The sequence below is a fragment of the Rosa rugosa genome, chromosome 7, assembly GCF_958449725.1.
Source record: "Rosa rugosa chromosome 7, drRosRugo1.1, whole genome shotgun sequence".
Taxonomy (NCBI): Eukaryota; Viridiplantae; Streptophyta; class Magnoliopsida; order Rosales; family Rosaceae; genus Rosa; species Rosa rugosa.
Genome location: NC_084826.1, coordinates 30495301 through 30506815, shown reverse-complemented (window position 1 = coordinate 30506815; position 11515 = coordinate 30495301). Strand labels below are relative to the sequence as shown.

General features: G+C 39.5%; 2 non-coding genes across 2 annotated transcripts; both read right to left on the bottom strand.

The window, feature by feature from the left end:
* Positions 1–6220: 6220 nt before the first annotated feature.
* LOC133724031 (small nucleolar RNA SNORD14) lies at positions 6221–6344 on the bottom strand. Its single transcript, XR_009853449.1, has one exon. It is a non-coding gene; the product is annotated as a small nucleolar RNA SNORD14 (small nucleolar RNA).
* Positions 6345–6395: 51 nt separating this feature from the next.
* On the bottom strand, positions 6396–6503 carry LOC133723989 (small nucleolar RNA Z103). Its single transcript, XR_009853409.1, has one exon. It is a non-coding gene; the product is annotated as a small nucleolar RNA Z103 (small nucleolar RNA).
* Between the last annotated feature and the right edge of the window lie 5012 nt (positions 6504–11515).

The window sequence follows — 11515 nt, the reverse complement described above, 5'->3', positions numbered from 1 at the left end:
GCGCCCTTTCTTGGGTGCATTATAATTTGCCTCATGAACGCTTTTGGTTCCTACGGGCCTTGAATTATAATTCTTCACAAGGATATTGTCGTGCTTCTCAGACACCGACAAAATATTGATAAGCTCATTGAACTTCGTAAGTCGTCCAGCATTAAATTCAGTGCGATATTGCTTTGATAGTATAATTGCTGCGACGGGGAAGGTGGAGAGAGTCTTCTCAATTAGCTCTTCTTCTGTGAGAGGTTTTCCACAGAACTTCAGCATGGCTTTTAGCCGAAGAGCTTCTGAATTGTATTCAGCAACAGACTTGAAGTCGGAGAAGCGTATATTGTTCCATTGAACCTTCAAGTCAGGGAGGAGGGAATCTTGGATATTATCAAAGCGTTCTTCTAGCGCTACCCATAGGTCCCTTGCATCTTTGATGGACATATACTCTAATCTGAGTGCTCTGTCCATATGGCGCCGCATCAAGATAATTGCTTGTGCATGCTTTATGGGTGTTCGTTGGAACACAAGGCCCGCGTTTGGTGCCTGGATTATGGGCAATATCCCTTTTGATGTGAGATGGTTCTCAACGTCAGTTTTCCAACTATGGTAATCCGAACTAGTTGAGTCAAGGATTTGAAATTCGAGTCTAGGTTCATTCGACATCCTTGAAATATAAGAAGAAAAAGATGTATTAGTTTCGGAGTTTAAAACTTCCACGAAAAACTAAAACAATAAGATTTCCGAGCTATGCTACCAAGAAATCAATTTCCAAGAATATTTGGATTAGACCGAAACAATGATGTTTAATAGGGTCATAAGTCGATGCTTGCGGACGCTTTTAGTCCGAATATTATGAACACTCTTAGTTCATTGACTACGAACGCTCTTAGTTCGTTTAGGGTGAATTTCTATAATTCTGCTTTTTAATTGTAAGTTCCCAAAAAGAAAAAGGAGGAGAAAAATAAATAAAAACTCAAAAGCGGGAACTTTTAGTAAAGAATACCTTGAAATAGTGTTGTCGGGAATGACCGAAAAAGTTGCCCAAAAGTTGCCGGAAAAGTCACCGGAAAATGGCCGGAAAAGTCGCCGGAAAAGTTGTAGAAAAGTCGTCGGAAAAGTTGTCGAAAAGTCGCCGGAAAAGTGTCCGGAGAGTGGCCGGAAAAGTTGCCGGAGAAGTGGCCGGAAAGTGGCCGGAGAGTTGCCGGAAAGTTACTCGACAGATCTGTCGACAGCTGCTCGGCAGATGGCTCGGCAGCTGCTGCGCAGGTCCTCGGTAGGTGCTCGGCAGCTGCTGCGCAGGGGCTTCGGCAGGACTCGGCAGGTCTCGGCAGGACTCGGCAGGGGCTTCGGCAGGTGCTGCGCAGGGGCCTCGGCAAATCTCGGCAGCTGCTGTGCAGGGGCTGTGCAGGGTGCTCGGCAGCACTTCGGCAGGGGCTCGGCAGCACTTCGGCAGGACTCGACAACGGTCCGGCAGCTGTTCAATTTTTCCGATGGCCGGTTCAGGCGGTTTCCGGCCGGTTCTGGAGGTTCTAAAACCGGTTCTGGCCTTCTTGGATCAAGGGCTTTGATATGAGCTAGGGTTTGGAGGTTTTTTGTTGGTTTGGAAAAATGACTTCGATCGGATTTTGAACTCCCTCTACTCTTTTCAATTTCGATTCTAATTCTAGAGCAATTTCGTGCTGATAACGTGTTTAAGGACAAGCAAAATTGACAGAGAGAGAGAGGGAATAGAGATTCAAGTGTGTTTTTCATTTCATTCAATAGGAGGTATTTATAGGGATACATTTGAAGTAAATAATGATACAACTTGATGGCATCTTCATTTGTAGCCTTCCATTGTGGCATCTCCATTTGCAGCTCCACATTGTGGTTTGTGATGATGATTGCCACACTTGTTCCCCATTGGCATAAAGCTTGACTCACAAGTCACTATACCTATGCTATTCACTCAAATACTTATCTTATACATGACATAGACATTTTATACAATGAACAATACAACATGTTTCATATATACTACAACAAAAAAGACCTGTTCCTTTTTTGTGTTTCCCAATTTTTGTTGCAGACGACTTATTGTTATTCTCTGAAGCAAGTGTTAAGCATCCTAGGCTTCTGAAGAAATTCCTGGATTATTTGGTGCTTTGTCTGGACAAAGATTGAATTTTGAGAAATCACTTGTGTACTGCTCTCCTAACATCAATAGCTCTCTTGCTTCTGAAATAAGCTCTGTCAAAGGCAAAGGCAAGCTGAGACTTCTGCAAGCGATCAGGGCTTTGGTCTCTGATTTCCATCCTATGAAAAAACCTCAAAATTGCTCAAGCACATGGACTACTGTGTTCTTTGGCTCTCATATGTTGAAACAAGGTTTAAAATGGATAATTGGTCTAGCCTTGGTGTGTTAAGACAATTTGCTCTTGATAATGATAACACCACTGTTGAAGATTTTTTACAGCATGGTATTTGGAATTTGGAGTCTCTCAGACCTATTCTTCCTGTTGATGTTATTAGTAAGATCACTTGTATCCTATTTCCATTGATCAGTCTGAAATAAGTTGATTTGGAGTGGTACATCTTCAGGAATTCTTTCAGTTAATCTGCCTATCAGATATTAAGAAGAGAGCAAAATGTGTACAACTTTAGATGGAAGGATATCTGGTCTTCTGCTATCCCCCCAAAGTTGAAGACTTTTCTTTGGCTTGTTCAAGGTAAATTATTGACTAAAGAACAACGCTTCAAGAGATGCATTGCTAACAGCCCTCTTTGTGTTTTATGCTCCAATGATTCAGAAGACATGGGGCATGTATTGTGGGATTGTACAAACGCCAGGCAGGTATGGGAAGCTGTTTCAGTCCCTGCTGCTATGAAGATATATAACCTTCAACCTGGGATGGAAAGATTGGATTACTTCCAGTCTAAAGCAAGCGAGGTACACTGTGAATAACCTTCGATGGAATGCTTTCTTTACTTTATGCGGTTGGTTTATATGGAAATGGAGATGCAAGAAAACTTTTGAGCCAGCAGCTTTGAATCTGTTATATATCTGAAGCTATTCTAACTATGCTACTGAACGGAATAGCTTAGAAAAGACTACTGAGACGATTTCTTGGTCTAAGCATGATCAGGGATTGTATAGATTAAGTGTTAGCGGATCTCAGACTAATAGTGCTCTTATTGGTTGAAACTGGAGAGTGAATAAGTGGCTTCAGGATTGGAGCTGGAGAAGTTACCAAGCTGAGGCTTGGGGCCTTTTTCATGGACTGGAGCTTGCTACTTCTCTGAATATAAACAAACGGGAGGTTAAATCTCGTACTGATTGTTTAGTGAATATTTTACAAGGTGAGAACATTGATCATCCTCTTGGCACTCTTCTTCTGAACTACAAGCAGTTGAAGATTCAATTCGATGAGGTGAAAGTCAAGCACATTCACTGGGAGGGGAAAATGGTTGCCGATATTCTTGCTAAGGAAAAGTGTTCATCATTCTGGTGTGTCTACTTTCCAGACCCCTCCTGGCCACTTTGGAGATTGAAGATCTACTTGATGGTATTCTTGGTATAGCCTGCAGGACTAGGAAAGTTTGTAATAGCCATAATGGCTAGATAGTTTCTTTGTTTTTCTTTTGCTGGGCTTTTTGCCCCGTTCACCGAACTGCATGAAGCAGAAAGCTTGATCTCTGAGACGACTTTCACTGAATACTGAGTAAACAGATAATACTACATTTTTCAACTGATGACAAGCCATCTTATGCAATTTAACTAACTTCTTTACTACCTGAGAAGAGATAAGATGTACGTTATTTACTACCAGTACCAGCAGCAAGTTCATATATAGTGGTTGTCTCAGACTAAGAAGGCCAAAGTTTTCTAAATTTTAGTATGTCAATTTCATACAACTTCAAAGGACATGAATGATACCTTCGTTTTCAACACAGACGATCTCTTCAAAAGCTTAATTAGAGTTGCATGATGGTCATGTGAAGTATCAATAATATGAGGGATGCCTCTGCAGCAAAAAAAAACATTTACAGAAGTATCTAATATACCATTTTCCACATACAGCAACAGAATGTTAATTTGCATGACACACTTCTTCTTTTGTCATGTCTGCATCTGGAAAGGGAGTTCGAACTTCATTAACAAATGTACAGCTTCAGAGAAAGTATGCAGAAAGGAATCCTAAAGATGGATTTATCTATAGTAATTCATCTTTTTTTCCCCTAATGTTTGGCACAGTGGTTATTTGTTGAATCAAAATTTCCCATGAAACTTGTCAGGTAAAATTTGTGCCAGCTCTTCAAGGACTGCCTTTTCATATCATTTGAAACATATAGTGACAGATGTAAATGGATCATTCAGAATATTATACATTAGGGCATTCGAGCAGCATAATAACTATATTATACATTCATATGCACAGAAAACAGGTAGCAAAAATGGAAACTATATACAGCACAGCGTTACCTGCATAGTGTTGTCCAATGTTTCAAGAGTTTCGTAACCCAAACTTGTTTTATATAAATCCTGTTAGGTGATGAAATACTCATAAAGGAAATAGTCTACAAGCAAACTCCAACGGTTCAAATAAACTTTCTAAAGACCACTTTGAATAGATAGAGAAGCGCAAGATGAAAATAGGATTATATCTCTCGCTCTTTAGTTCAACATCAAGGGAATATATCGGCAAAAAATTTAATGACACGTTCAGAACTATAACAATAAACATAAACCATTCAATGCCTTAGCTCATACGCAACTAGATTTATCGTCACTCAACAAGATCTGTTTGAAACTTGTTCACAGATAATATTTCATGAGATACCACTATATGGTGAGGAAAATAATAAAAATATAGCACCACGGATGCGCATATTTTGAGCTCAGTCACAACATTTTCTCTAAATGAATTGGTTTCTATGGCCTCCTTAGTTCCTGAAGCATTTGGAAAGCTATTGGATCCTCAAACCTCTGCATGCAGAAGAGCAGGCTTCATCAATTTCTCCAGGTGGGGGATAGATTGTAAAACCGTCATGCATATTTCTAGATATTTCAAAATGCTTCTTAATATATATGACAACTTCAAGGTATCTCCACAGCGATGAACTATCACTGCTATGTCCCTTTTGACAACTATGAGAAACAATCCATTGCCACATAACCGCCAAATTGTCTAAAAAACGCAGTTGTAATTTGTTCACCTCCATTACCTCCCATGTCCAGAGGAATCGCGAAGTTCTCGCAGATTGCATCCGACTGTTCTCCAGAAAGATGTTCTCTAGTGAAAACATTTAAATTTTTTGTGACAATACCAGTCATACTCATATACAAGCTTCTGAAATAGGCTGTCAAGAGGTAATTTTGTAGTCAAATTTCATAAAACTCTATATAACGAGTTAGCATTATTCATTGATAATTAGTTCAATCAAGAACTTGTGGTGTTCTGTGACTTCTGTCCTGATCAATTTTTGGTGAACAAGTTCCAAGGGTCGGGCTAAAATCATGCCGATCCAGGCTCACAATGAGACGTAATACTGTTCTCTTTTCGTTTGACTGATCGAGTGTTGTTTCGATCACCATCTTTGCCAGTTTGACAAAAGGAACTGGTCATCATCAGAGGAAAGATCATTTGCTAAGTTCAACTTTAATCAGCCAGGAGTCAATATAAGAGATTAGTTCTTTCCTCACTCGATAACCACAAGGGCTGCCAAACAACCCTTTCCATCCATTACAGAGCAACAGACAAATGCTCCGTAGTTTCCAAATGCTCCCCGCATAAAATTACAAATAGGATAAACAAATGATTTTCCTTCAAAACAAGTTTCAGATGCAAATACCTTATGAGACTTTGCATAGGAAACTACCAATTTTTAGAGCAAAGCCAGAACCCCAAATAATTTTCAAAACTTTCTGCTCTTTTGATCAACAAAGAGTACAGAATGTGATAAACCTGATTTCACATTGTACAATACAACATACACTCTTACCAATGCTCATAGCAAATTAGCACCCCAAGTATTTATTTGCACATAACCAATTCCTTTATACACTTCCCCCTCATTTTTCCAACAATTACACATGCACCATTACATGTACAATCTCCTAATGCACAATTTTCATACTATTTGTTTGGCAACAACAAAAATAACATCTGCAACTGAGTAATCAACAAATCAAAAAGAAAAGAAAAATCTTAAGAAACAAAAATGAAGAAGAATAAACAGAAAGTACAAAAGAAATCTCAGACATCCAAGGAAGGAAAAAGCAGCATAAGCTCTCAAGCCTTGGCGAAGGCGAAAGCTCTCAGGCGGCAACTGCGAATGTTCTTGAGAAACAAGCCTTAGATTTATCATCATAGATTTTTCATTCTTTTTTCAAACAATGAAAAAAAGAAAAAAGACACAAATTGAAGATGGATCAGAAACACCTGGCTTGGTATCTCTGTGTGTAACACACACAGAGATGTAATAGCTCAGTTATTTCAGCTTCGATCATCTGGGGAAATAGTCATCACTTCCATCTTCATTATATAATCCAAAACGACACAGAATAGAAATTGACCAGATCTGGATCATAAGACCCCAGATGGCAAAAATAAAGAGGTTAAAAGATGAGAAATTTGTCCGAATCTGCGTGAGAACAAACCAGAAGGAGGCCCTCGAGAATTTACAGAAACAGAGTAGCTATGGCGTCGGCTCATACGCAGCGCCCACTCAGAAAGAGCGATGGTAATCAGTTTATTCGACGCCGACTAATGATGTTAACCCTAATCCTAGTCCAAACCAGAAAGAAGAGAAAAAAAAAATGAAGAATTCAAAACAAAGGGAGGAGGCGGACTCTGAGAGAGAGAGAGAGTCTGGGTGTGACAATTGACAAGGGGACGTGGTTCTATTTATAGCCGCTTCTCCAAACCCTAATTTCATTTTAGGGGTTCTACTCGTTGCCACGTGGACGGATGATTATTTATCCTCATTTGTTTGGCTTTTCTAATCAGCCGTAGATGTAATTTTTTTTTAGCTTAAAAATTGTCCACTTGCTCCACTAACAGTTTTTTAACCTCATTTACCCAAAACACTTTAAGGGATTATTTCCCTAATACCTAATTAATTCTTTTTTTATTTTTTTTATTTATTTTTAGGACTTTTTTGCCCTCTCCTTCTTTCTCACTTAGAGAGAGAAGTCATCCTCCACCTTGCTGTGCTCCGGTGACCAATGGCCGGCTGCGGTCTCCGGCGACCGGTGACCGGAGTCCGGCATCCAGTGATCGGAATCCCACAATCAGTCACCGGAATCCCGAATCCGACTGCCGGACTGGTGACCGGATTCCGGCGTCTGATTTTATTACCCCTCAATAATCATATTATTGCCCCCCAATAATCATATTATGACCCCCCAATAAACCTAATTATTTTTGTTAATGAATCTAGCAGCATTTTGTTGAAATGACCTGTAATAAATGAACCACAATTAAGACATTATTGCGGGGCAATAATCTGTCTATTGCCTCCCAATAGACCACCCCAAAAATCACCAGTTTCTATCATTGACAGATTATTGTACTTTAATAAACTCAAAACAACATAAGACTTATCAAAACTCTAATTTCAGTGATTAATTAACCACAGTTAAGAAATTATTGGGGAGCAATAATCGGTCTATTGCCCCCCAATAGACCACAGTTTTGACGTCGTCTGAGACCTGCAAACGAAGCCCAGACCAGATTCCGGCGTGGAGAGCTTCCCGGACATCTGACGAACAAAACCGGCGAAGCCCAGAAGGGTTGGGATCATGGAGTTGGATGGCGTCATCCTCTGGTGGTCTGACGGTGGGACAGAGCGGCGGCAGTGGAGGCCGTCATCGACGATGGAGTGGTGGGTGTGGTGGCTTAGAGAGAAAGAGAGAGAAAGAGAGCCTGAGACGAGGTTAGAGAAGGAGAGAGAGAGAAATCGATGAGGGGGAGGAGAGATAGAGATATGAGTGTAATTTGTTATTTAAAATGAGGGCAATACTGTCAAACACTGTTAGATTGGGTAAATTGGGTTAAAAAACTCTTGGTGGAGTAAGTGGGCAATTTTTGGGCTAAAATTGGGTGAGTGGTCACGGCCCCTTTTTTTTATTTTTTATTTTTCTTTTTGTGGTGAAATAAAACAAACACAGAAACACCCATCATTATTCTCCTTCAAACGGTCCTTGATGTAATCGGAGGATCCTCAAAATATGAAGTGCAAGCTTCATACTATGTCAGGAGAGAGAGCTAGGGTTTGGAAAGAGCGAAGGAGAGTTTGACGCTCGTCCGGCCGCGCCTCCTCGTCGACCGTGGCTTCCCGCCTCAGTGACGTATGGCAGGTGTTGTCGGAAGGGAGATGGGGTTTTGTCTTCTCTTCGTTGGTCGGGGCTTTGCATGCTTCTTCTCTACTCTCAGGCAGAGGCGCGGGCGTGGAGGGGTTTAATTCGGCGGCGGCGCAGGCTTGGAGCAAGGGGCCAGATGCCAGATCGTGGTGGCGGCATGCCATGGATCGTATGGCGCTGGTCTCTGTTCGGAGGTTGGTCGCTCGGCGATGTTTGCAGAGGTGGGTTCAGGCTCCCAAGCAGATGGACACATATGGGTGGAGCAATTTCGTTCCGAGGTGGAAGGGCACGGTGATTCCCTTCTTGTTTCTCGGTGGTTTGGATTGGAGTGGATTTGTTTCCAGATCTAGATTCGGCCGACGACAGGCAGGTGTATCAGTGTGGTTTACGGTATTGATTGCGTATCTCTGGGGAGGTGAGCTCGAAGGGCAAGCTTTGTGGAGGTGGTCTGCCGGCAGGGAAATTGGAGAGAGGGAAGTTGATTGTAATAGCTTTGGTCTGGTCTTGTTTAAAGTTTTATTTTTGGTTAGGCTTTTGGTTAGTCTTTTCTGGTCATTAGTATGTCCCTACTCTTTTGAGCTAGGGTTGGGTCAAATTGAGGTGCCATGGATTTGGTGTCATTCCTGGGGACGAGTTGGTTTAGTTTTGGTTTTATCTTATGGTCAATGTGCTGACAAACGATCATTGCACGGGGTCTGATATCATTGGGACACAGTGTGGAAGAGAGCGTTGGTTTTTATGGCGGTTGTCTATGAGGTGGTATCGAGATTCTCGGGATTCTCTGTAGCCCGAGGGGTTGGGCGATATAGGTGGTTAGGGGTTGGGCCCTTTCGGCTCAAGGAGGTCATTCTGGATGACGGACCCGTAACTGGTTTAGGTTTTAGGGAGGAGAGTGGGGAGTTCTTGTCCACCACCGGTCATTCCCATGTTATGTAATTTTGGTTATCAATAAAGGTTTCTTATTCTTACAAAAAAAAGCTTCATACTATGTCTCATTTGGACGAGACGCATCAGCTAGCCACCATGTTGCGGTACATTTCTCATTGCGAGAGTTATGCAACTAGAAATTAAACCAATAAAAGGATGAGTATCATCCCACTAACCATTCACCAGGTTGACCATATCAGAGGAGTTAGATGGGCTAATAATCATGATTATTTTATTGGTTAATGTGTTACTTCTTGCGCGATGCTTCGTTCTCTGGAGATTAGATAAAAAGTACATCTTTCTCTAAACATTGTCCATGTTTAGAATTTGTACTTCTAAAATGGAATAGGTTTACGTGAGTCATTCTAATGAGGAGCACTTTAATGAGGATTAGTTAATGACTTTCTAATAAACGGTTTGGAAGACCCACTTTTCTATTACATTACAACAAATCAACCGTTAGATGTTTATGTATGCATGAGTATATCATAACTGAAAGTTTTCTTTCAAATTGCTAATCGTTAAGGTATCAAACTAGATCAAATCAATAAATGAACCAAATTTATCAAACATGAACCGTTCATGTTCATAACTAATAAATCACGATTATTAATGTTGTATAATGATTTTCAATTTGGTTGAAAAATTGCATAAATTATGTACACATAAATATCTAAACATCTAACAGTTGATTTATGGAAATGTGATCCAAAAGTGGGTCTCACAATAAGGTCTTCAACTAGTCCTCATTTTAATGGTCCTTAATAGAAGCTCTCCCTAGGTCCTAAGAATCTAAGCTGAACACTTTAATCCATTTGACGTACTCAACAAGAAAATTAAAATTATTGAGGCAAAATTCACAAGAACATGAGATATCTACCACATTCTATGCCGGAAATTACAAATATCATTGTGAGAGTCCTTGTCTTATTTTCCTCAAAGTCATGACATGGGTGGGGTGGGGAATAACGTCATCTACACCTTCCATCGAATAATTGAGGCCTCGGGTGAGCTAATCAAGGTAGAAGCCAGAACCAAAACTAGGAATATAAATGAAGGTTAGTCTTTTCTCTTAGTCTTTGCCAATACTTCATAGTTCATATCCCGTTTGTTTGTCCTTCATTTCTCCTTCACTGCAATACATCGTTGTAAACTTTATACCACAACAATAATATGTCCTCCATAGTAACAATAATAAATAGCAGTGGAATGACACTTCAAAGTTGAAAACAATCAAACACACTCTGAAAAGAAGAAACTGAAAATTACAATGAAATAGTGTCTTTTAACACCTTTCCGTAAAAGAAATATGGGAAAACATCACCAATGGTCACTGAGTTATGACTTATTCGACACTTATCTCACTGTATTTTCAACAATATCACTTAACTCACTCAGTTTTACATCCGTCTTTCACTTAACTCACTGTCGTTAATTTTGCCGTTAAAAGCTATTAAAATTGAGGGTATATTTGTCTAAACACTAAAAAAATGCATTTCTAACTTTTTTTTTTTTAAAAAAAAAGACGATTTTTTTTTCAAATTATATTTAAGTTAAAAAAATCATTTGTTATTAGAAATCTCAAAATTTAAAAAATTGAAAAAAGTCTAATAAATGTAAATTGAGGGTATATTTATCTAAACACTAAAAAAATGCATTTCTAACTTTTTTTTTTTTTAAAAAAAGACAATTTTTTTCAAATTATATTTAAGTTAAAAAAATCATTTTTTATTAGAAATTTCAGAAATTTAAAAAAATTGAAAAAAAGTCTAATAAATGTAGTTTTTTTAAGTTAAAAATGATTTTTAAGTGTTTTGACAAATATACCCTCAATTTTAACTGCTTCTAACTGTAGAATTAACGGCAGTGAGTTAAGTGAAAGACGGATGTAAAACTGAGTGAGTTAAGTGATATTATTGAAAATACAGTGAGTTAAGTGTCGAATAAGTCATAACTCAGTGACCATTGGTGATATTTCCCCAAAGAAATATTGGGGTCCTATTGGGCATGTTTGAGATTTGAATTCAGATCCATGGTTTATCTCCAACCCATGTTTGATCCGCAGTGACAAACTTGGACTTTGTACCTCTAAGGCTCTAAACTTGGACCTTAACCCGTTTGCACTATTCTCTTGACTATCCAAATCGAAGCATATTTGGTGGATATGTGTCCCAAGTTGATTATGATTGTTTTTTCGTATAGGGCCTTTATTTACTGCTAGAAGCGTGAGCATCTAGGGACCAAAACACAGACAAG